This window comes from Eptesicus fuscus, chromosome 13 (genome assembly GCF_027574615.1).
Source record: "Eptesicus fuscus isolate TK198812 chromosome 13, DD_ASM_mEF_20220401, whole genome shotgun sequence".
NCBI classification, from domain to species: Eukaryota; Metazoa; Chordata; class Mammalia; order Chiroptera; family Vespertilionidae; genus Eptesicus; species Eptesicus fuscus.
The window spans coordinates 762,009-787,605 of NC_072485.1; positions in this window are offsets into that span (position 1 = coordinate 762,009).

The following is a 25,597-nucleotide window of genomic DNA, read 5'->3' on the forward strand; positions in this document are numbered from 1 at the left end:
ACAGAGGCACCATAAAATTACTGCTTCCTACACAGCAAAGGAACAAGATGAAGCTAAGGCTAATTCTTTTACTGTTACTGAACTCTCTTAATCTGGACCACTCTCAGGACTACACTCTGCCTCTTGAGAGCCTCCTGAGTCCTCACTATCTCTACCGAACGCTTAATCTCAACATCTCCCTCTTAAATCTCCCTCTTAAGACCAACCCAGCCTTAGCCAGGGAGAGCTGGCTCTGCCTTCCCCTCTCATCTACAAGCTACACAGCAGCCCCACCTCCCTGCACGCATGGTCTGATTCTAGTCTGTCCTTCCATTATAAAGTACACGGAGGACCTGCATTCCAACTTATGTGCCTCAATGAACTCTATAACTTCCAAATCACGGAGATGACAAAAGGACACCTACAGGCAGGGCCGTTCAGCTGCTCCAAACTTATCTAAATGATATGGCACCACCCCGATCCAACAAGGTTCCTACCTTTGGACTGGTAACCACTAACACTGCCTTAACGTTTCAGTCACCCCTTTGCATCAGAAGGGAACTCCCTGGAGGAGATGCTTTGGGACATCTTGATCAACGCCTCTGCAACTTTACTCTCGACCTAAAACCGGCCTCTAATTGGGCTAACTACGTTGTCACTCAGCTCCCTTTCGGAAACCCGATCGGTTTTCAGCGGGGCCCGCCATCTCAGCGGCCTTCCCAGCCACCGACACCTCTCAGTTCTGCTCAGGCCGACCCCGCACCTGCTCAAGGTTTAAATTCTGGGAGGAGACTGACAGGAAATTTATTTTCTTTGAAAACACCGCCTCTGGGGCCACACAAAACAATCCCCAAGGCCCCTTTCAGCCCCTAACAGGGGCAACCTTGGCAGGAGCCCTCTCTGCCTGGGAACAGGAGAAGAGCAAGCTCACACACCTCTTTACCATTGAGAGTACCTTCTGTCCGGAGACCCAGGGAATTTTCTTCCTCTGTGGCACCAATACCTATCTCTGTCTACCTGCCAGCTGGACTGGGACCTGCACTCTGGTTTACCTAGCCCCTGAAATAGACATTGCCCCAACCATCAGTCCTTGCCTGTCCCGATAACACACCATATCCAATACAAAAGAGCAGTCCAGCTAACCCCTCTCCTTATAACACTCGGCATTTCAACAGGGTTAGCACTGGAATAGGGGGGCTGGCAACTTCCCTCTCCTACTATCAGAGCCTATCCAAAGACCTTGCTGACAGCTTAGAGGAAATAGCCCAAAGTATTGTTACAGTACATGATCCGATTGACTCACTGGCAGCCGTTACTCTCCAGAATCGAAGAGGACTAGACCTTCTCACAGCGGAGAAGGGGGGCTGTGCCTGTTCCTTGAGGAAGAATGCTGTTTTTATGCTAACCAGGCTGGCATTGTAGGGGATGTGGCAAGAACATCTGATCGAGCTTCAAAAATAAGACAGGAGTTATCCGAGACCTGGGCTGCATGGGGGGTGGGGGTGTGTGTGTGTGTGTGTGTGTGTGTGTGTGTGTGTGTGTCTGGGAATGGCTTCTTCCATTGACAGGACCACTGTTAATGCTACTCACAGCCATAACCCTAGGACCATGTCTTCTAAATCTGTTAACTTGCTTTATCTCATCCCATCTAGATGCCTTTAAACTTCAAATGGTCCTACAAGCCAGAAGAATTCCTACAAATCCCTCCAAGAGGAAGAAACGGGATGTTAACCCCTTGGTTGTCACCCCTTTTCAGCAGGAAGCAGTACAAGAGCGGTTGTCACCCCTGTTCACCATAACATCCTGTGGTTATTGTACCACAAGTCTAAAAAGCTTGTGGGACAAGTGGGGGGAATGAGAAGGCTAACCCTTATTTTGTAAAACTACTGTTTGAAATTCTCTGCTATTTAGATAGTCCCTTATTCTGTAGAGTTAACTCTGCTATTTTTAAACAGCCCCTTATCCTGAAAAAGTAACTTTGCTTTCTAGCCTGCTTGAATAATGAGGAAGATAAACTGAGCTGTCTGACCTTGTAGGCCAGAGACCAGATATGCCCATGCTCTCAATGCCATGCCGGATGTGTTTTTTATTTTATTTTATTTTATTTTTTAAATATTTTATTGATTTTTTACAGAGAGGAAGAGAGAGGGATAGAGAGTTAGAAACATCGATCAGCTGCCTCCTGCACACCCCCCACTGGGGATGTGCCCGCAACCAAGGTACATGCCCTTGACCGGAATCGAACCCGGGACCCTTCAGTCCGCAGGCCGACGCTCTATCCACTGAGCCAAACCGGTTTCGGCCCGGATGTGTTTTTTAATTGGATAGAACTGTGTTGTTTTCAAGGCCAGCAGCGAAGCTTCCCTGGCCCCCCACGGAGCCCCCCTGGCCCCTCACGGAGCTGGTTCCCCCCTCAGGGCCTGTGCCTGTCCCCCTGGAATGTGCCAACCGCCTGGGCTGGGAGCCGAGCGCCCAGAGCCGGGTCTGCTCATTGTCCCGGAACAAGAGCCCCCAGGCCTCCGACGAAGGGCCTGACGGGAGGAGAGCAGGCAGGAGCCGGACAAGAAACGGGTCGTAGGCAGGGCCGGGGGGGGGGGGGGGGGGGGCGCTGGCTGAACCGAGAGCAGGAAGGCGGTGCTCAGCCCGAACCCAGATTGCACTGGGGGGGTGGGGGCGAGTGGGAAGGCACCCGTTTCTCTGGAGGCCGGGCCTGGGGGCGTGCGCTGCTGGGGACCCGCTGTCAGCGGGCCGGGGCGCGTGGCTGGTGACTGAGCTTCGGCCTGGGAGCCCGGGCACGGCTCCATCCGGTCGGGTGCATGCCTGGGTTGCGGGCTCCATCCCACACTGGCGGCAGCCGATCGGTGCTTCTCTCTCATCATTGATGTTCCTCTCTCTCTCCCTCTCCCTTCCTCTCTGAAACCAATAAACACATATTTTTAAAAATTAAATTAACTTTTAAAAAGACCCCCATCCTCCAAGTGGTTTCGATAGTGCCGGTGGCAGAAATAAAATCACGTATTTGCTCCACAATGTTTTCCATTCAGATATTCTACTTTCACCTTTAAATCCATGCTCTCCTGTGCATGGGGGCCTGTGGGGTAGTTACATCCCTCCCTGCGCGTCCTTGTCTGCGGATCCCACCACCTCCTCGCTTGGGGTCCGCTCTGCGGCCTGGTTTTCTCCGGGTTCTGGCTCCTGCTTTCCTGCTCCTCTGAGTGACTCACTGTTTGATTCGATGGCGGACGCTGGGAATTTGCTCTTGGACTCTGGAGTTTGTGGTTCGGGCTCCTGGTCTCTCGGAAGCCCTTTGACCCTCTGCAGACCTGTGAGCAGCTCACTGTGCATCATGGGAGAGGGCGAGCCTGCGTTGGGGGACAGAGCAGAGGGTCGAGTGCGAGCGCGCTCGGGGGAGAGCCGTCTTTCATTTCATTTCATTTCATTTCATTTATTTATTTATTTATTTATTTATTTAGTCTTTATTGTTGAAAGTATTACATATGTCCCCTATTTCCCCCCACTACCCCTCCAGCCACCCCCACCCAACCCCAGGCCCTCACCCCCCCACTGTCTGTCCATGGGTTATGCATAGATGCATACGGGGTCTTTGGTTGATCACCTTCTACCCACTCACTCTCCCCCATCTCCCCTCCAAGACTCTGCACTCTGCTCCATGCTTCCATGTCTCTGGGTCCACTCTATTCATCAGCTTATTTTGTTACTTAGATTCCTCATATGAGTGAGATCATGTGATACGTGTCTTTCTCTGGCTGACTTACTTCACTTAGCATGAGACTCTCCAGGTCCCTCCATGCTGTCTCAAAGGTAAGAGATCCCTCTTTGTTGTTGCCACACTAGAGGCCCAGTGCATGAAATTCATGCACGGGTAGGGTCCCTGTAACACACCATATCCAATACAAAAGAGCAGGGCCTTCCTTCATTCCGTGCCGCCCCCTGGTGGTCAGCACATGTCATAGTGAGTGATCAAACTCCCAAGGGGACACTTTGCATATTAGGCTTTTATCTATTTAAACTAGAGGCCTGGTGCACAAAATTTGTGCACTGGGGGCGGTGTCCCTCAGCCAGCCTGCACCCTTTCCAATCTGGGACCCCTCGGGGGATGTCCAACTGCTGGTTTAGGCCCGATCCCATTGCCTGCCTGGCTGCCTGATTGCCCCTAACCACTCTGCCTGCCAGCCTGATTGACACCTAACCGCTCCCCTGCCAGTATGATTGACACCTAACTGCTCCCCTGCTGGCCCGATCACCCCCAACTACCCTCCCATGCAGGCCTGGTCCCCCCAACTCCCCACCCCTGCAGGCCTAGTCACCCCCAACTGCCCTCCCCTGCCAGCCATCTTGTGACAATGTGGGGGCAGCCATCTTGAGATGACATGGGGGCAGCCATCTTGTGATGACGTGGGGGTGGCCATTTTGTGACATGAGGGTGTGAGGGTCAGTTTGCATATTACCTCTTTATTATTTAGGATGGTATTCTATTCTGTAGATGTACCATAGTTTTTTTTATCCACTCATCTGCTGATGGGCACTTGGGGTTTCCAGATCTCGGCTGTTGTAAATTGTGCTGCTATGAACACAGGGGTGGGGGTGCATACATTCTTTCTGAGGGGTGTTTCGGGTTTCTGAATGTAGACTGGTGCAGCCACTGTGGAAGACAGCGGGGAGTTTCCTCAAAAAATTAAGCCTGGAACTGCCATTTGACTCAGGCAACGCTGACAATAATTGCTGCAGGAAGAACACGCTGGCAACACCCTTCCTGGCTCACATGTGTGCATCCTGCCCGAGGCCTGGCACAACCGAATCGCCTGCGTGTGGACCTGCTGGGGTGTTAGTAGGTCCCACTGCCAGGACTGTCCTGTGTGCTTTTAGTCCGATGCACTCCACCTGGAACAAAGGGTCTCGAGCACCTTCCCTCTCCTTGTCTCGGCCATTCCTCCCCTGCCCAGTGCTCTCCTCCTCTTCATCCTTCCCGTCTCCATGGTGCTCTCCTCGGCCCTCCCTGCCCGCCCCTCCCCTGCTCTGCATCGTCTGCCTCACAGTTATTTCAGGGGAGTGTGGATGAAACTCATGCTGACTCTGGCGAAGATCCTTGTCTCTTACCTGGTGAGACCAGAGACTAACTGGGGGCCCCAGAGTCCTCTTGGCTCCCAGGCTCCCCTCCCTCAGACACTTCCAGATCCTCCGTCCTCCCTACATTGTCCTGCTGTCCTGGTCCCATGCCACCTGACCTGGCCAAAGACACCAGCCCCTCAGGGACAAGCACTTTCACCTTCTGTTCCCCTGCCTCGGGCATCTCACACATGCACACACACCCATTCACACGTGCCCATGCACACACACATGCACACACACCCATTCACACATGCCCATGCACACACACCCATTCACACGTCTCATGCACATGCACCCATACACATGTGCTCACATGCACACACATGCACACACCCATATGCACACATGCTCACGCGCACACACATGCACATTGCTTCTTAAGTGATGTGAGGGCAGAGACCTGACCCATAACTCCTTTTTTCTTCTGCTGCTGCCGTAAACTACAGACAGCGGGAACCACAGGAGAAATGAGGCATGAAAATTAACCTGCTTTACAACCCTCATGAATATTTAAAAGCTGCTGAATATGTAACGACATTTCTTTTCTCCTCCATTAGTGTCTGCTTTGAATTACGCTGTAGCTCCCTTTAGGCCCTTTGGGGGCTGATTGGCTAGACTGATTCTTAAATTGGCTTTACAGGTGCCTATAGCTCTTGGGGTTCCCCCACCTCCCGTTCTCAGAAGAGGATTTGTCCCCTTAAAATTCCCCAGGTAGGCCTGGCAGAGACAGAGGGAAGAGGAGAAACCCCTTCCTCCCCGGTGGGGCCCAGAGAGAGGCTGAGGGAAGCACAGCAGTGGACTCAGTCTCTGTCAGGGGACCTTCTTCTGTGCACTTCGCTTTCCTCTGAAGACAGCCACCCTCACCCTCCCCCCGCCCCCAGCATCATGGTCTTCCAGGGCCGACCAGGCAGCCCGCACACACCAGAACTTAGGGAGCAAATGTTACTTCTTCCGACAGAGGAGACTCCATTAGTAAGCTAACAGCGTGGTCCTTGGCAACATCTCCTGGCTCCTCTGAGCCACGCTCCCTGACCACTCACTCCTCTGAGCCATCCTCCCCGGACCACTCACTCCTCTGAGCCATCCTCCCTGGACCACTCACTCCTCTGAGCCATCCTCCCTGGACCACTCACTCCTCTGAGCCATCCTCCCTGACCACTCACTCCTCTGAGCCATCCTCCCCGACCACTCACTCCTCTCAGCCATCCTCCCTGACCACTCACTCCTCTGAGCCATCCTCCCCGACCACTCACTCCTCTCAGCCATCCTCCCTGACCACTCACTCCTCTCAGCCATCCTCCCTGACCACTCACTCCTCTGAGCCATCCTCCCTGGACCACTCACTCCTCTGAGCCATCCTCCCTGACCACTCACTCCTCTGAGCCATCCTCCCTGACCACTCACTCCTCTGAGCCATCCTCCCTGACCACTCACTCCTCTCAGCCATCCTCCCCGACCACTCACTCCTCTCAGCCATCCTCCCTGACCACTCACGCCTCTCAGCCATCCTCCCTGACCACTCACTCCTCTCAGCCATCCTCCCTGACCACTCACTCCTCTGAGCCATCCTCCCCGACCACTCACTCCTCTCAGCCATCCTCCCCGACCACTCACTCCTCTCAGCCATCCTCCCTGACCACTCACTCCTCTGAGCCATCCTCCCTGACCACTCACTCCTCTCAGCCATCCTCCCCGACCACTCACTCCTCTCAGCCATCCTCCCTGACCACTCACTCCTCTCAGCCATCCTCCCTGGACCACTCACTCCTCTCAGCCATCCTCCCTGACCACTCACTCCTCTCAGCCATCCTCCCTGACCACTCACTCCTCTCAGCCATGCTCCCTGACCACTCACTCCTCTGAGCCACGCTCCCTGACCACTCACTCCTCTCAGCCATCCTCCCTGGTGACATCCTTCAGAGCCTCTGGGTCATCTCCCGGGCCTATTCTCCCTCCCATTCTTCTTTGGCTGCTCTGGGAACCTGCTTCCCCCCTCTCCAGCCGTCTGCATGGAGCAGGGAGGGAGGCCGTCCCCAACCTTCCCAGCCACATATCACCAGGGGGAGAACAGGAGCAGCGGGGCCTTGTGCCAGACCAGCCAGATCCTCCTGGGCCAAGGCAGAACTCGGCTTTGAACTGGCAACCTGTCGCGGGGAGGCTGGGCCTTGTTTGGGAGGAAGGTGCTGCCAGGGGGAGGGAGAGGCAATGGCTGTGGGTGCCGTCCATGCTGCCAAGTTCCAGAATCCAGCCCTACCACACAGCCAGGCGGGTTCAGAATGTGCAGAAGTCCCAAAGCCGCAACCACCAGCATCCAGGCTCCACAGCCCGTGCCTGGAATCCCACGTCACAACGGGACACGCTCCATCCAGGGGCCCCCATGCCTGTCCTCCGCTCTCCTCTCATCCTGATCCTACACAGAGCACTGCAAAGAAACGGAGTTATATTTCACGCTGTTTTGATCATATTTCTTCCCTCCTAGTGATCCTCCAGGGCTCCTTAATTTCTAGCTTGTCAAAGTCACATATGACCTTCTCCCTCAACCATCAGCTTTCCAGGCCCCTCGTCACCCTAAGCCTCCCACCTGTAGGCCCTTCCAAGCTGACATATGCACCCCCAGTCCTTCTACCCTTGGGCCCAGGTCCTCCATTTTGCCTCTGATGTCACATGTTCGTTTGTTCCCTCAAAATTCTGCTCAGAACCGCCTTCTCTAGGAAGCCTCCCCTGGTTTCCCCAGCCAGCTCTCCTCAGTGGTCCTGTCGTCTTTTCTGGGCAAAATCCTCAGGGTGTCGCTGCCGCCATGTTCACGTGTGTGGCGGAGAAAGGGCGGCTTATCATGCAATGTCATGTAAGCCTGACAGATGCACACAGATGGCAGTCAGGGTCACGGCCTCCTGGACTGGGTGCATGTCTTTGGGGATCCATCACCTGCCCCTCCCACTGCTCACCTGTGCACACACTCACCTTTCCCTCCCACTGCTCACCTGTGCACACACTCACCTTTCCCTCCCACTGCTCACCTGTGCACACACTCACCTTTCCCTCCCACTGCTCACCTGTGCACACACTCACCTGCCCCTCCCACTGCTCACCTGTGCACACACTCACCTTTCCCTCCCACTGCTCACCTGTGCACACACTCACCTGCCCCTCCCACTGCTCACCTGTGCACACACTCACCTGTGCCACGCCAGCACAGCCAAGGGTTCAGTGAGCCTGAGGGAGGGCCGGCGAAGGATGAAGAAAAGACAGACAAAGAGAATAAGCTGGGTCTAGGTGGATCTTCTGTGCCTGGCTGAGGCCACAGAACAGATCCAGACTACAAAGCTGATAGTCAGGGGTAAACAAGGTAATTTACAATGTTCTTGTAAGTTTCACTTGTTTTGGCAGCACTTGCTGCACCTCCCACAGCCCATTAGCTACCCAGGAAAGATCTAGGGAACAGTCACAAGATCAAGCTTAATTATGCTTAGAGGGCTGTGCCCTCCAAGCTGGGACTTGTTTGCGACTTTGCCAGCAGGTCAGTCCGACGCTTAACCCCATAACCATTCCCTACATCTCGCCCTTCTTTTAATTTTAAGCTACTAATAATGGAAGTAAAACTTAAACATCAAGAACAAAGTTCTGACTATTAAAATATTAACAAAACAATGCCAATGCAAAACCTAATAACAAAACAATGCAAATGCAAAACCCAATAACAAAACAATGTCAATGTAAAACCCAGACATGGTTATTAATAAAACAATGCCAATGCAACACACCAATAATAGAGAAATCAAACTACAGTAACATTTTCCTACTAAATGAGTTTCTTTTGCTGATTTCCTCAGAGTCCTCGGACTTGGCTGTGCAGGACTTTGCAGAAGACTGGCAGCTAAGCAATGCTAGCATGGCCAGAAACATGGTTGAGGGCGTAGCTTCCACTTCCTGCTTTTCTGCCATCTGCTGGGCCTCAGTTGTTAACTTCTTCAGCTGACCCCATGTTGGCACCTCGGTCTCTTGCATAGCCTTCGTCATCTTCCTTTTCTGCTTTGCTGTCATCAGGGTAACTCTCAGTCTTTTGAATGATGGGACAAGGAGCTTCTCTGAGTCCATGGTGGTGATATACGTAACGCTCTGGCACCCAAAATGGCTGCACTGATCCTTCTGGAAAGATACAAACACAACCTCTTCCCCACATCATTACTGGATCTGGTCCAAACCATTGTCCAGTTTGTGCATCCTTCCATTGGGCTAACCTCGCGGAGGCTATTGTACAGGAGGCCCGATGCCTTTCGGCTGCTGTATGAACCTCTGCATCGCAATTCAAAAAATTTAAAGTATAAAGAACATGACTGAGTTTGTTTTGAGGTGACACATAACATCCGTCTCCCCCTTTCTGTTTTGGTAATTGCATTTTAAGAGTACGATTTGCTCTTTTCACTATTGCTTGACCTTGAGGGTTGTAAAGGGATATGAGTTTTACGACAAATTTGATATTGCTGACAAAAATGTTGAAAAGCAGAACTAGTGTATGTGGGTCCATTGTCAAATGTTGCCCCGCCTCTAGCTTAATTAAGAATGCAGGCAGCTACGGGCTTTTTGTCATTTTAAATTCTGCTGTTGGATTATAATAAATATTTAGTTACTTCATTTTGCCCTTCTTAGAGGCCAAAACCTTCATAACATTTAAAATATATTTATTAATCTTTATTTGATAAGGTTTCCCATGCAAATTCAAGTATATTAGATCTGTTAAATTTAAAAAAGATTTCCTTTAAGAAGAGAGAATAAATTTCTTGTATTACTCCAGGCCCTTGGAGCTTTCCAAAAATCATCTCTGTTAAGGCCTTGAAATTTTAACATGGAAAAAAACATCAAACAAATATCTATATATGATTTAAGTATTATAATACCTTTTATAATTATCTTAAGATATCAATTAGATTTTAAACTAGTTTTGCATAGAAAAATTTTGGTTGGGATCACAGAATTAATCCTCTTTTTTAATTAGACCAATAATAAGCAACTTATTTTGAATTCCTAATTATTAGAGAAAACACACATTTTATTTTCTCAAAAATAAGTTTTTATACTTTAGGCATTTAATTACCACAACTATATAATTTCTCCCAATTTAACTTGCACTTTGAACTTTTAAAGCTGGCAGGTCAAATATATTTAGCATTTCCTAAATTAAGAACACTTTACATTTTTAAGAAAAATACAAGACATAATCAATTGTAGCTTCAATTCTGTCCTCTAGGTTTTTTATGAGGCAAATTTAAACTTTACTTTTTATTTGCCAGTGGCTCTGGAAAACTAGGTTTGGTTTATTCGAATGTAAATTGCCACATTTTTCAAAGATGGTTCCAAAGATGGCAGGAAATTAGATTACCTGTCTGCTGAGGGAAGGGCGTCTACCCCTTCCTCCATTAACAAAGGGCATAGCCAGTTATCTGGGCTATTTAGATCTTTATAATTAATACATTACTTATCTATATTTCAACAATTTTTTGAGATTCAAATCCAATTCCAATTATTTTAAGGCAATTACTTTGGATAAATTCTATAACAGAGAATTTACTGGTTTTCTTGAAGGCCTTAAAAGTTAACTTTTTAACAAGGTTCATTAGTATTTTGGAAACTACTCTTTATTATGGAAATGTGAATCCTGTTGCTGGAATTAGCTTGAATTTCTTTCGAGAAGACTTTTACGCCATTTTTCTTAGGAAAAAAAACAATTCTGGGTTTTTCATTTTCTATAGCTTTTGCAGAGAGATTCCAGCTTAAGACAATCTAAATGTCCAAAATCGGACCATGAGCGCATTCTGTCTTACAGCTAGGTTCTCTCCCCACGAGCACAGAAATTCCAGACACATTTCTAAATTTTTAAGACTTTTTCATGGCGAAAAAGGAAACTTTAAATTAGCCTACTGAGAGAGTGGGCTTCCATATTGGATCGCCATTTGTTTCCCTTCCCCCACATCCTGCTTACTTCGGGGGAAGTTTCAGCAACAGATCTGGCTGAATTTCTTTTCATGCTTAATAGATAAAGACAGATCTTAAATTTTTTCTTTCTTTTTCGCTTTCCAAAGTAATAACTAATCACCCAATTTGGCCAAGATTTGCATTTCCCTGTCACATTCTTCCACTCCCCTTCTGGAGTGGGCTCTAAGCAGTCCTGAATCAGGGACCACAGACTGAAAGTAGAGGCAGGCATTCCCTCTGGACCTTCAGCTATATAATGATCGCGAAGTTGTTTTCCTACCTTCTCCCATGCCTCTATATTTACCTTTTCTTCCTCAGAAAACCATGGGCAGGTTTTACTCATAAAATTCAAAAAATCAAAAAGCTGTTCATACCCCACAGAACAGCCCCTTGCTTGGAGCATAGCCTTAAGCAAGAATATACATACATTCTTTCCCTGCGATCCTGAATTTCCCATGTTTTACACCTAGCTAGTACTAAACTGCGCTCCTTACCTTCCTTTTTGCTTTCTGCACGTGCTTCACTGGAGCGTCCTTTCACCTGACAATTGCAATTCCCTCACACTCAGGCCCACATTGAGCCACGCCAGCACAGCCAAGGGTTCGGCGAGCCTGAGGGAGGGCCAGTGAAGGATGAAGAAAAGACAGACAAAGAGAATAAACTGCGTCTAGGTGGATCTTCTGTGCCTGGCTGAGGCCACAGAACAGATCCAGACTGCAAAGCTTATGCTTTATTTATAGTCAGGGGTAAACAAGGTAATTTACAATGTTCTTGTAAGTCTCACTTGTTTTGGCAGCACTTGCTGCACCTCCCACAGCCCATTAGCTACCCAGGAAAGATCTAGGGAACAGTCACAAGATCAAGCTTAATTATGCTTAGAGGGCTGTGCCCTCCAAGCTGGGACTTGTTTGCGACTTTGCCAGCAGGTCAGTCTGAGGCTTAACCCTATAACCACTCCCTACACCCACCTGCCCCTCCCACTGCTCACCTGTGCACACTCAACTGCCCATCTCACTGCTCACCTGTGCACACACTCACCTGCCACTCCCACTGCTCACCTGTGCACACACTCCCCTGCCCATCTCACTGCTCACCTGTGCACACACTCACCTGCCCCTCCCACTGCTCACCTGTGCACACTCAACTGCCCATCTCACTGCTCACCTGTGTGCACACTCACCTGCCCATCTCACTGATCACCTGTGCACACACTCACCTGCCCCTCCCACTGCTCACCTGTGCGCACCCTCACCTGCCCATCTCACTGCTCACCTGTGCACACACTCACCTGCCCCTCCCACTGCTCACCTGTGCGCACACTCCCCTGCCCATCTCACTGCTCACCTGTGCACACACTCACCTGCCCCTCCCACTGCTCACCTGTGCGCACACTCACCTGCCCATCTCACTGCTCACCTGTGCACACACTCACCTGCCCCTACCACTGCTCACCTGTGCGCACCCTCACCTGCCCATCTCACTGCTCACCTGTGCACACACTCACCTGCCCCTCCCACTGCTCACCTGTGCGCACACTCACCTGCCCCTCCCACTGCTCACCTGTGCACACACTCATCTGCCCCTCCCACTGCTCACCTGTGCGCACCCTCACCTGCCCCTTCCACTGCTCACCTGTTCACACACCTATCTGCCCCTCCCACTGCTCATCTGTGCCTCTCAGCTCAGCCTCACTCCACCTCTGATGAGCAGCCTGTGCTGCTGTAGGAGTGGCCCAATTTGGGGACCAGGGACTCTTCTCCCTCCCAACTGCCTCTCAGCTCTACCCTGGACCTCACACCCCCAGCCTTTGGGTGCCACAGGGCTCCGGACCTGGCTCCACCCTGCCATCCTGGCCAAGCTGCTTCATATTCTTGGGTCCCAGCTTCTTAAACATCCAAATGGGGATTTGGAGCTGTCCCTCCATCAGAGGACCATGGTGACGATGTGCCCAACATGACGTAACTGACAGGTGTCTCTGCTATTGTAATAATTCACAGTGAGCGCTCCCATCACTGCTGCCATGCGTGTGCGGCAGCACCCTCTGGCCCAGCCTCTCTGGCTGCCTCCCCTTGGCCAGGGGACGGGCAGAGATGCCCCATGGATGGGCGCCTTAGGGATCAGCAGCTCATTATCCGTGCTGGGTCTCCTACTGTCAGCTGGGTCTGTCAGCTGGGTCTGTCAGTCCCTGGCCTCTCCACTCAGCTCCCCAGCTGCCTCGACAGTAGGAACAAGACGGTGCCTTGTCAGACAAGCCATGCATCTCTGTAGAACATGCTCGAAGCATAATTATAATCACAGAAGTGTGCAGCCTCACCCTTACCATAGAGCTGCTGCGCCGAGCGGCCCCACTGCCCTGGACCCAGGGAGCAGGAGCAGCACTCCAGCCAAGCAGAGAGGGCGGGCTGGCAGGGAGGGGAGCCCCAGGCCCAGGCTGTGAGGAGGAGGAGGTCTCCCACGAGGGCCTGGATGGAGGGGATCCCACAGGCGCTGGTGAATGCTGAGCCTGGCTCTCTGCTCCTTTCGCTGCCCACAGGTCAGCCTCCAGCTACCCTTCTTGAGACCCCTCTGTCAGCTCCTGCCCACCCCCTGAGGCTCCTCTGCCCTCACAGCTGGTGGCCCCTGCTTAGCCTTGACCCCTCCCCTGCTCCACAGCCCCTGGGCTGTGTGTCACCTGTGTCAGCTGTGCGACCAGCAGCAGCCTAAGCACGCAGGTGCCCGGAGAGGCACCCAGGCAGCAAGGGGGTCCCATCCCCAGAGCCAGGTACAAGGCAGCACCACCTTAGCACCAGGTACAGAGAGCTGCCACCTCCCTCTTCCCGCCCTGCACCCGGACACCTTCCTCAGGGAGACAACCCCCAAACAACCCTCTGAGGAGATGTGTTCCCACCCACACACACGTCCCCAGGTTTTGGTGATCGACTTTCCATCATGAATGCCATTGCTCCCGCTCCTGGGCCCTCTGTCCGCAGGCAAACAGCCCCGCTCCTGGGCCCAGCTGAGGCCTCGTTCTCCACGTGCCTTCTCCAGACATCACCTACTTCCAGAAAGAGGTGAGGAAACCCAGCCCTGGGCTCCCCCAACTCATTCCTCGGAGTGGGCATAAGTCCGAGGGTGGAGAGAAGCAGAGGTTTGGGTCCTTGGGTGCGCCCCCTGCTGGACGTGGGCAGCAGGGGCCCCTGAGATGCTCACTGTCCTTCCAGGGCGTCCCCCTTGGAGAGCAGAGGCCCTGAGGGGCCGCCCCTGCTGCTCTTCCCTGAGAACAACCCTCCTGGGAAACAGTCAACCCACCCACCCACCCACCTCTCCACACCCCCCTCTGCAGGCTGAGCCCAGGCAGGGCTGATCCTCTGCTGATCCCGCTGTGGGTTCCCCAAGCAGCCCAAGCCTGTGCTGGAACCCCAGTTCCCTGTCCCGGGGACTGGTACCCAGTTCCCTGCCTGGTACCTTCTCAGGGCTTCTAGGGGTTGGTGCTCCAAATCTAACCCCAGAATGACACCCAAGCCAGACCCTTCCACCCCGGACTCCAGGACCTCCACACCAAGGGCTAGACCCCTCTGAACCCTGAATCCTGGCTCTCATTCCAGTCCTTCCCACTTGAGCTCAGCTCCTGTGGGAGAGACCAACGGGACTCTGACTAATCGCCATCAATAGCTCTTAAAGTCTCCTCTCTCAGAGCTGCAGGCCCCTCCAGGCTCCCTGCCCTCCCTGAGTGAAGCAGAGATCCCCAGGGCAACTCTCCTCTCCTCTCCTCTTCTCTCTCTCTCTCTTCTCCTCTCTCTCTCTCTCTCTCTCTCTCTCCTCTTCTCTCCTCTTCCCTTCTCTTCTCTCCTCTTCTCTCCTCTTCCCTTCTCTTCTCTCCTCTTCTCTTCCCTTCTCTTCTCTTCTCTTCTCTTCTCTTCCCTCCCTGCTCCAGCCACATCAGCCAGATGGATATGTCCTATTTCTCTTCGATTTGGCTACAGGAGCCAAACAGCATTGAAGGTCATTGGTTGTTAGAAAGGCCAACTGTCTAATGTACCAGGAAATTGGTTCGGAGTGCCCAGCCGGAGAGCAGCTCAGCTCTGGCCTCAGGTTTGCTCTGCTCTGGGGGGCCAGGAGGAGTACAGGGGTGGGGCCAGTGTTCCTTTCAGTCTCCCCAGGAAGTTCTGGGAGGCCACCCCCTCCTCATGGCCAACCTGGGGCCGCTTATCAGCTGTTTACCCCTGAGCTGCATTACAGCGGTATCTCCTCCATTTCATCCCACCCACGCATCCCGCACCCCAGCTCAAACACACAGCACACTCACATGACACACACCACACTCACATGACTCACACAGCACACTCACATGACACACACAGCACACTCACATGACACACACAGCACACTCACATGACTCCAGTGTTTTTTCAAATGCCTACATATGCATGCACAAGAGACTGCCCATCTCACCCACAGAGGTGGCTGCACACACTCCTGCACTTGTCCACGCGAGGCTGCCTGCATGTCTAGATAAAAGGCCTTTTCTGCCCTCCCCAGAGTGGCTCAGTGGATAGAGTGTCGGCCTGTGCACCGAAGGGTCCCAGGTTCAATTCCGGTCAAGGGCACGCACCTCGGTTGCAGGATCCTCCCCGGCCCGGGCCCTGATCAGGGTGTGTGCAGGAAGCAACCAATAAATGTGTTTCTGTCACATCAATGTTTCTCTCTGCCTCTCCCTCTCTTCCACTCTTCCTAAGAATCAATGGGAACATATCCTCAGGTGAGGACTAACCAAATAAATAAATAAGTAAAGACCTTCCTTTGCCTGAGCACTAGTGCTGAACAGAGTGCCTGACCCAGAATGGGTGATCTCTGATGTTTGTGTTTTATTTGTTTTTAATTGATTCCAGAGAGGACAGGAGAGGGGGAGAGAGAGAAACATCAGTGATGAGAGAGAATCGTTGATAGGCTACCTCCAGCATGCCCCCTACTGGGGATCGAGCCCACAACCCGGGCATGTGCCCTGACCAGGAATGGAGCTCTGACCTCCGGGTTCATAGGTCATCTCTGACTTTTTTGATCAGTCCCAATTACTTTGGGCTAACCGGTGCAGGACCATGGACAGCTCTGGCCCCTTTCCTCTCCCTCTGTGATCAGTTCACCTGAGCAAAAGCAGCTCCTGCCACAGCCTTCAGAGGCACTAAGTTGTCATGACAATGGCTTTCCGTTTTGAGAGCTCTTAGGCGCCAGTCACGAGCCGATCCTTTGTATGAGTCATCTCTTTGGCCCCAGGATGCAGCTGTTATTCTCACTCTACAACTGACAAAACCGAAGTTTACAAAGCTCAACACTGCCCCTGAGCTTGTCTTAAAAAACAGGCAAGGGCACCTAATGCAGGGACTCCTGTTGGCTTGTACATATTTCATGACAATAACTCCACCCGACAGTTTCTCCCTGAAAGCAGGGGAGGGAAGGTGGACATGTACCATCCTGCCGGCGTGGCTCAGCATCAACCCACGAACCAGGAGGCCACGGTTCGATTCCCAGTCAGGGCACATGCCTGAGTTGCAGACTCAATTCCCAGTGGGGGCGTGAAGGAGGCAGCTGATCCATGATTCTCTCTCATCAATGTTTCTAACTCTCTCTCCCTCTCCCTTCCTCTATGAAATCAATAAAAATATATTTTAAAATAAAAATAAAATGTCTTGCAGAAACTTTCCTCTTTGAATGTCTAATACTACTTTAAAAAGAGAGAGAGAACAATGGCTGAAGAGTTCAGCGAAGGCACAGAAACAGACTCCCATAGACAACAGGAAATTGGGCTGTAAGAGGGAGACACTTCGGATGGACAGAAGAGAGCATTTCACCTGCCTTGTCTTCCTGATACAGTCAGAAGAGGCAACACCGTGGCAGGAATGTGGTCATCGACGAGCTGCTGGTGCCGCAGCTGACCCAGCATCAGAGAGCCAGCTTACTTCGAGGGGAGGCCCAGCTCCCCAGACTTAAAAACTTGGCTCAGAATCACGAGCTCCTTGATTTTGAACCTCAGAGCCCACCTTTCCCCACCCCATTCCCCAGGGAATAGCCGGTCAAGCTTTATTTCACAAGTCAAGGTTCTGAGACATCTGAGAACTCTTCTGAACAGCACAAAGGTGGGACCTGGGGAACAGGGAGCATCTCTACGACCCTCCGCTGAGCCATGGATTAAAAGGTTTTGGACCCAAAGCAGAATCACCTACTTGAGAGCCTCGCCTTATTCTCCAGGCTTGAATTTAAGTGACTTTGGGGTATTTCCAAAGATACAGTTCACCCTAAAAAGATAAGTGTTGCTGGTGTGGCTCAGTGGATAGAGTGTTGGGCTGCGGACTGAAGGGTCCCAGATTCAATTCTGGTCAAGAGCACATGCCTGGTTCTGGGCTTGATCCCCAGGAGGGGTGTGCAGGAGGCAACCCATCAATGATTCTCTCTCATCATTGATGTTCTATCTCTCTCTTCCTCTCTGAAATCAATAAAAAATATATATATTTAAAAGATAAATGTTCACCAATATTCAAGATCATCCGCCATGAACTCCCAAAGCAGAGTCCAGAGGTGCTGGGAATGTGACATGATTGGCACCCCTGTCAGGCCTTCCAGGTGCTGCATTGAGGCCCACCTGTCCCTGACACACCAGTAGGTGGCTACTCCAGGGGACCCCGCCCTTTCTTCTGTCGGTTGATCATTACCTTGAGCCCTGAAAGGTGAAAGGACAAGGGTGGTTGGTAACATGGGCTGTGTCTTCTGCTTGGAGGCAGGAGACCGCCTGGCCTCTGGCTCTACCTTGACCACCTGTGTGACCAAGGACCTGACCCCTTTGAGGCTCAGTTTTTATTCACAGAATGGTACCAGTGTGCCTACTTGTTGGGGTTCTGGCTAAAGGAGAGCACCTGCCCTGTCAGATTTGGCTCAGTGGATAGAGCATCGGCCTGCGGACTGAAAGGTCCCTGGTTCGATTCCTGGTCAGGGCACATGCCCGGGTTGCTGGCTCCATCCCCAGTGTGGAGCATGCAGGAGGCAGCCGATCAATGATTCTCTCTCATCATTGATGTTTCTATCTTTCTCTCCCTCTCCTTTCCTCTCTGAAGTCAATAAAAATATTTTTAAAAATTAACCATGGACCTGAACTCAGCCGAAGAAAGAAAGCAAGGTGTTCTCAGAAAAAAGATGTTCCTCATCCAGCAAAGAGTTCCGATTGGCCCTAATCGCAGCAAGAGAGGGCAGCTGGGCAAGAGGAAGAACTCCTCCCTAGATGCTCCAAATCCTCGCACAGGCTCCCAATCATCAGAAGTCTGACGGGCAATTCCCCAGAGAGAGTGGCCTGACCTGGATGATGAGTAACATACCAGGCCTTCATCCGGGAAGCTCAGCAGGTCCTGGCCTGAGAGCAGCACGCCAGCCTCGGGAGGGGCGGGGCCTGGGAGGGGCGGGCGATGCCGGTGAACAGCCGCTAATGAGTGCGGAGAGCTGCTTGATGGAGCTCTTTTTTTTTTTAATTTAATAAATCTTTATTGTTCAGATTATTACAATTGTTTCTCCTTTTTCCCCCCCATAGCTCCCCTCCACCCGGTTCCCACCCCACCCTCTGCCCTTACCTCCCCAGCACTGTCTTCATCCACAGGTGTACGATTTTTGTCCAGTCTCTTCCCGCACCCCCCATACCCCTTTCACCCTGAGAATTGTCAGTCCACTCCCTTTCTATGCCCCTGATTCTATTATATCCACCAGTTTATTCTGTTCCTCAGATTTTTAATTCACTTGATTTTTAGGTTCACTTGTTGATAGATATGTATTTGTTCTTCATAATTTTTATCTTTACTGTTTTCTTCTTCCTCTTCTTAAAGAATACCCTTCAGCATTTCATGTAATCCTGGTTTGGTGGTGATGAACTCCTTTAGCTTTTTCTTGTCTGTGAAGCTCTTTGTCTGACCTTCAATTCTGAATGATAGCTTTGCTGGGTAGAGTAATCTTGGTTGTAGGTTCTTGCTATTCATCACTTTGAATATTTCTTGCCACTCTCATCTGGCCTGCATAGTTTCTGTTGAGAAATCAGCTGACAATCGTATGGGTACTCCCTTGTAGGTAACTGTTTTTCTCTTGCTGCTTTTAATATTCTCTCTTTGTCTTTTGCTCTTGGCATTTTAATTATGATGTGTCTTGGTGTCGTCCTCTTCGGATTCCTTTTGTTTGGGGTTCTGTGTGCTTCCTGGACTTGTAAGTCTATTTCTTTCACCAGGTGGAGGAAGTTTTCAGTCATTATTTCTTCAAATAGGTTTTCAGTATCTTGCTCTCTCTCTTCTTCTGGCACCCCTATAATTCTGATGTTGGTACGCTTGAAGTTGTCCCAGAGGCTTCTTACACTATCTTCAACTTTTTGGATTCTTTTTTCTTTTTGCTTTTCCAGTTGAGTGTTTTTTGCTTCTTTGTATTTCAAATCTTTGACTTGATTCTTGCAGTCTTCTAGTCTGCTGTTGGGTCTCTTTATAATATTTTTTTATTTCAGTCAATGTATGTTTAATTTCTAGTTGGTCCTTTTTCATATCCTCAAGGTCTCGCTAAATTTATCAGCCTTTTCTAGGAAATTCTTGAAAAACCTTATGACCGTGGTTTTGAACTCTATATCCAGTCGTTTGTTTTCCTCCATTTCTTTCGTTTGTGATCTGTTTCTTTTTCTTTTTTTAATATATTTTATTGATTTTTTACAGAAAGGAAGGGAGAGGGATAGAGAGTCAGAAACATCGATGAGAGAGAAACACCGATCAGCTGCCTCCTGCACACCCTCCACTGGGGATGTGCCTGCAACCAAAGTACATGCCCTTGACCAGAATCAAACCTGGGACCCTTCAGTCCACAGGCCGACGCTCTATCCACTGAGCCAAACCAGTTTCAGCTGTGATCTGTTTCTTTGTCTCCGCATTTTCGCTGCTTCCCTGAGTTGGTAGGGTAGCTTTGTGTGCTAGGTGTCCTATATGGCCCAGTGGCTCGGCCTCCCCAGTTACCTAAGGTGGACACTCTTGGTGCACCCATTTGTGGACTGTGTGTACAGCCTTGTTGTAGTTAAGTCTTGATTGTTGTTGGTATCACTGGGAGGAATTGACCTCCAGGCCAATTGGCTGTATCAGCTGTGTCTACCCTAGGAGAACTTCTGTGCTGGAGACAGCCTTATGGGACCAGACTTGCAAAATTGCAAAAGCCTCTGTGCTCAGCTTGGATGGGGCGGAGTCTCAGGGCTGAGCAGACAGTCTTGGCTTCCCATCAGTCCTGCCCTATGAGCCCCCTGGGTCTCAGTGTCCCTTGGTACTCGCTGCAGGCACCTCTGAGAGAAAGCCGCCCTCGAGTTTCGCCCGCTGCCAGACAGTCCAGTTTCTCCCCCAATGAGTCTGGATTCCCAGATTCTCGCCCGGAACTGGAGTTCAGAGCAGTCGGGAGCTTCTGGTTTCCTCCAGCTAGAGAAAGCCTGAGGCACACTCAGCAGTCAATCCTCTCTTCGCGCACTTACGCGCGCGCCTCCAGACCTCTGCCTTTCGCGGCTCCCCTGAGTTTCCGCCTGACAGTCCAGATTCCCCCGTTAAGAGCGTGGGTCCCCAGGGGCTCGCCCAGAATTGGGGTTCAGTGCAGTGGGAACTGGAGTTCAGTGCAGTCGGGAGCTTCCGACTCCCTTCCCCTAGGGAAAGCCAGCGGCAACCTCCACAGTCAGTCTTCTCTGCGCGAACTCTCGCGCACGCATGCGCCTCCAGACCCCTGCCCGCCGCGGCTCCCCTGAGTCTCCGTGTGCCTTTCTCTCTACCTGACAGACCAGACTCCCCCTGTATGAGCCTGGGTCCACAGGGTTTTGCCCGGAACTGGGGTTCAGTGCAGTTGGAACTGGGGTTCAGTGCAGTCGGGAGCTTCCTTCTCCCTCCCGCCAGAGAAAGCCAGCCAGGCACTCAGCCGCCCTTCCTCTCTGCGTGCGTATCTCTGTTCCTCAGCCTTTTGCAGCTCCTCTGATTCTCTGTGAGCTTTTCTCTTTCCTTCTAGTTGTAGAATTTCCACTCAGCCAGCCTTCCTGTGGTTCTGGATGACGTCTGTTCTGTCTTTTAGTTGTAGTTTTGAAATTGTTGTGCGAGGCAGCAGTTTAGGTGCTTACCTATGCCGCCATCTTGGTTTCTCCTGCTTGATGGAGCTCCTAATGGGCACTGGGTTCAGCTGTTATTCACATCCAGCCAAAGCACACGCTCTCCCGGCTCTCGGAGAGCGAGCGGCAGGTGAAGAGCAGCCCGAACACGGCGCTGAGCCATTTCCTGGGTCCCCGGGGCACCCACAGCAGGTCCTGGGACGTGGGGGAGGAAGGGCAGGTGCAGAGCCTGAAAGCTCCCGTTCGTTAAGCTTTGGTCGATCGAGGTGAAAACCCCGCCGGCCCACGTGGTGAGGGGGCAGATTCCCAGCTGGCATGGGTCCTGCATGTAATTCCGCGCTGCAAATAGGAACACAAAGCAAGGCCCAGCCCCAAGGTGTGGCGGTAATTTTAACACAGACACATCCCTTTAAATATTTAATTAGAATACGATCCCACCAACGCTGCCCACCAGGGCAGACCCAGTGCTGCTCGCTGCTTACCGAGTGCACAGCGGCGGCGGCCAAGCCAGCCTTTCCGAACGTACTGAGGCCGTTGGAGGTCACCTGGTTGAGTTCTCTATTTTATGAGGAAACTGCGGCTCAGAGAAATTAGACCCTCACTTAAAAAAAATCAAACTGCCAGTGTGTCTGAGCCAGAATCTAAGACCCATGGCACCGCCCTGGCCGCTGGCCTCCCTGCCCAGGGCTACACACCTGGCGACTGGGCTTCCCTCGGCCTGGGCTGGATCTTGAGGTGCCTCCAATGCCCTAACACTAGTCCAGGATGCACCTCAGGGGATGGCTTTGCTCAGTCAGTTAGCTGATGAAATAGGAGATCCCTATTGTGTAGGGCCGTGGTCGGCAAACCGCGGCTCGCGAGCCACATGTGGCTCTTTGGCCCCTTGAGTGTGGCTCTTCCACAAAATACCACGTGCGGGCGCACACGTACAGTGCGATTGAAACTTCGTGGCCCATGTGCAGAAGTCGGTTTTCAGCCTGGGCGAGTCTGTTTTGAAGAAGTGGCGTTCGAACACTCAAGGGGCCAAAGAGCCGCATGTGACTCGGGAGCCGCGGTTTGCTGACCACTGGTGTAGGTCATTGACACCCTAAAGTCAAATGGGAAGCCTCCGCTGTTACCCCAGGCATAACTGCACCCCCAGGTAGGGATGAAAATCATCCCCCAATAGCTCCTCTATTATCCCAGCCACACGGCACCCCCTTCCCGATGGCTAATGAGCAGTCCCCAAGTTCACAGGACGAATGGCCTGCGAGTCTATGCAGTGAGGGGAGGGGTGCTTTTACCCATTAGCCCGGACCCCAGAATGGACCCGCCAGTGAGGAGAGTGGGCTGTTCTCCGGCCCCAGCACTCGGCCGGCCTGGCCTGCTGGTCGGTCCCAGGTGCCGGCTGAGGAAGACTGTTCTTTCTCTCCCGGCCCTTCTTCCCAGGCACAGAGGTCGGGTCTGTGAGAGCTGTGAGCCGGGCCTCCGGATCAGGTCCAACGTGGATGTTGCTTTTGGCTGAGGCAGGCGATTGCCCCAAAGACAGTGCTCCCTGGAGAGTAGGGGACCCCTCACCCTTACCTCGCAGCCCTCATTCCTCCCTCCTTCCTGCCTTTCTAGGCCAGGCGTCTGCCCTGGAGACACAGGAGCTCCCTCCCCAGGCAGCGCCCCCCCCCCTCCGTGAGGAATGTAACTAAGCCCCCCACCACCTTCACTGGGGAATGGAACTAAGCCCCCCACCCCCCTCACTGGGGAATGGAACTAAGCCCCCCACATCCCTCACTGGGGAGTGGAACTAAGCCCCCTCACCCCTCAGTGGGGAATGTAACTAAGCCCCCCACATCCCTCACTGGGGAATGGAACTAAGCCCCCTCCCCCCTCAGTGGGGAATGGAACTAAGCCCCCCACATCCCTCACTGGGGAATGGAACTAATCCCCCTCCCCCCTCAGTGGGGAATGGAACTAAGCCCCCCACATCCCTCACTGGGGAATGGAACTAAGCCCCCTCCCCCCTCAGTGCGGAATGGAACTAAGCCCCCCACATCCCTCACTGGGGAATGGAACTAAGCCCCCTCCCCCCTCAGTGGGGAATGGAACTAAGCCCCCCTCCCCCCTCAGTGGGGAATGTAACTAAGCCCCCCACCCCCCTCACTGGGGAATGGAACTAAGCCCCCACATCCCTCACTGGGGAATGTAACTAAACACCCCACATCCCTCACTGGGGAATGGAACTAAGCCCCCCACATCCCTCACTGGGGAATGGAACTAAGCCCCCTCCCCCCTCAGTGGGGAATGGAACTAAGCCCCCCTCCCCCCTCAGTGGGGAATGGAACTAAGCCCCCCACCCCCCTCACTGGGGAATGGAACTAAGCCCCCCACCCCCCTCACTGGGGAATGGAACTAAGCCCCCCTCCCCCCTCAGTGGGGAATGGAACTAAGCCCCCCACCCCCCTCACTGGGGAATGGAACTAAGCCCCCCACCCCCCTCACTGGGGAATGGAACTAAGCCCCCCACCCCCCTCACTGGGGAATGGAACTAAACACCCCACATCCCTCACTGGGGAATGGAACTAAGCCCCCCACATCCCTCACTGGGGAATGGAACTAAGCCCCCAGCACCCCTCAGTGGGGAATGGAATTTAGCCTCACCCCCCTCAGTGGGGAATGCAGGTACTCACTCCTAGGAAACAGGGACTCACCTGCCCATCAGATACTCCTAGGGGACGGGGACTCACCTGCCCATCAGGTACTCCTAGGGGACGGGGACTCACCCGCCATCAGGTACTCCTAGGGGATGGGGACTCCACCCGCCCATCAGGTACTCCTAGGAGATGGGGACTCACCCGCCCATCAGGTGCTCCTAGAAGATGGGGACTCACCCGCCCATCAGGTACTCCTAGAAGATGGGGACTCACCCGCCCATCAGGTACTCCTAGGGGATGGGGACTCACTCGCCCATCAGGTACTCCTAGGAGACAGGGACTCACCCGCCCATCAGGTACTCCTAGGGGATGGGGACTCCACCCGCCCATCAGGTGCTCCTAGGAGACAGGGACTCACCCGCCCATCAGGTACTCCTAGGAGATGGGTACTCCACCCGCCCATCAGGTACTCCTAGGGGACAGGGACTCACCCGCCCATCAGGTACTCCTAGGGGATGGGGACTCCACCCGCCCATCAGGTACTCCTAGGAGACGGGTACTCACCCGCCCATCAGGTACTCCTAGGAGACAGGGACTCACCCGCCCATCAGGTGCTCCTAGGAGACAGGGACTCACCCGCCCATCAGGTGCTCCTAGGAGACAGGGACTCACCCGCCCATCAGGTACTCCTAGGAGACAGGGACTCACCCGCCCATCAGGTGCTCCTAGGAGACGGGTACTCACCCGCCCATCAGGTACTCCTAGGAGACGGGTACTCACCCGCCCATCAGGTGCTCCTAGGAGACAGGGACTCACCCGCCCATCAGGTGCTCCTAGGAGACAGGGACTCACCCGCCCATCAGGTACTCTTAGGAGATGGGTACTCCACCCGCCCATCAGGTACTCCTAGGAGACGGGTACTCACCCGCCCATCAGGTGCTCCTAGGAGACAGGGACTCACCTGCCCATCAGGTACTCCTAGGAGATGGGGACTCACCCGCCATCAGGTACTCCTAGAAGATGGGGACTCACCCGCCCATCAGGTGCTCCTAGAAGATGGGGACTCACCCGCCCATCAGGTACTCCTAGGAGATGGGTACTCCACCCGCCCATCAGGTACTCCTAGGAGACGGGTACTCACCCGCCCATCAGGTACTCCTAGGGGATGGGGACTCACTCGCCCATCAGGTACTCCTAGGAGATTGGTACTCACCTGCCCATCAGGTACTCCTAGGAGATGGGTACTCCACCCGCCCATCAGGTACTCCTAGGGGACAGGGACTCACCCGCCCATCAGGTACTCCTAGGGGATGGGGACTCCACCCGCCCATCAGGTACTCCTAGGAGACGGGTACTCTACCCACCCATCAGGTACTCCTAGGAGACGGGTACTCACCCGCCCATCAGGTGCTCCTAGGAGACAGGGACTCACCCGCCCATCAGGTTCTCCTAGGAGATGGGTACTCCACCCGCCCATCAGGTACTCCTAGGAGACGGGTACTCACCCGCCCATCAGGTACTCCTAGGGGACAGGGACTCACTCGCCCATCAGGTACTCCTAGGAGATGGGTACTCCACCAGCCCATCAGGTACGCCTAGGAGACAGGGACTCATCCACCCATCAGGTACTCCTAGGAGACGGGGACTCACCAGCCCATCAGGTACTCCTAGGGGACAGGGACTCACCCGCCCATCAAGTACTCCTAGAAGATGGGTACTCCACCAGCCCATCAGGTACGCCTAGGGGACGGGGACTCACCCGCCCATCAGGTACTCCTAGGAGACG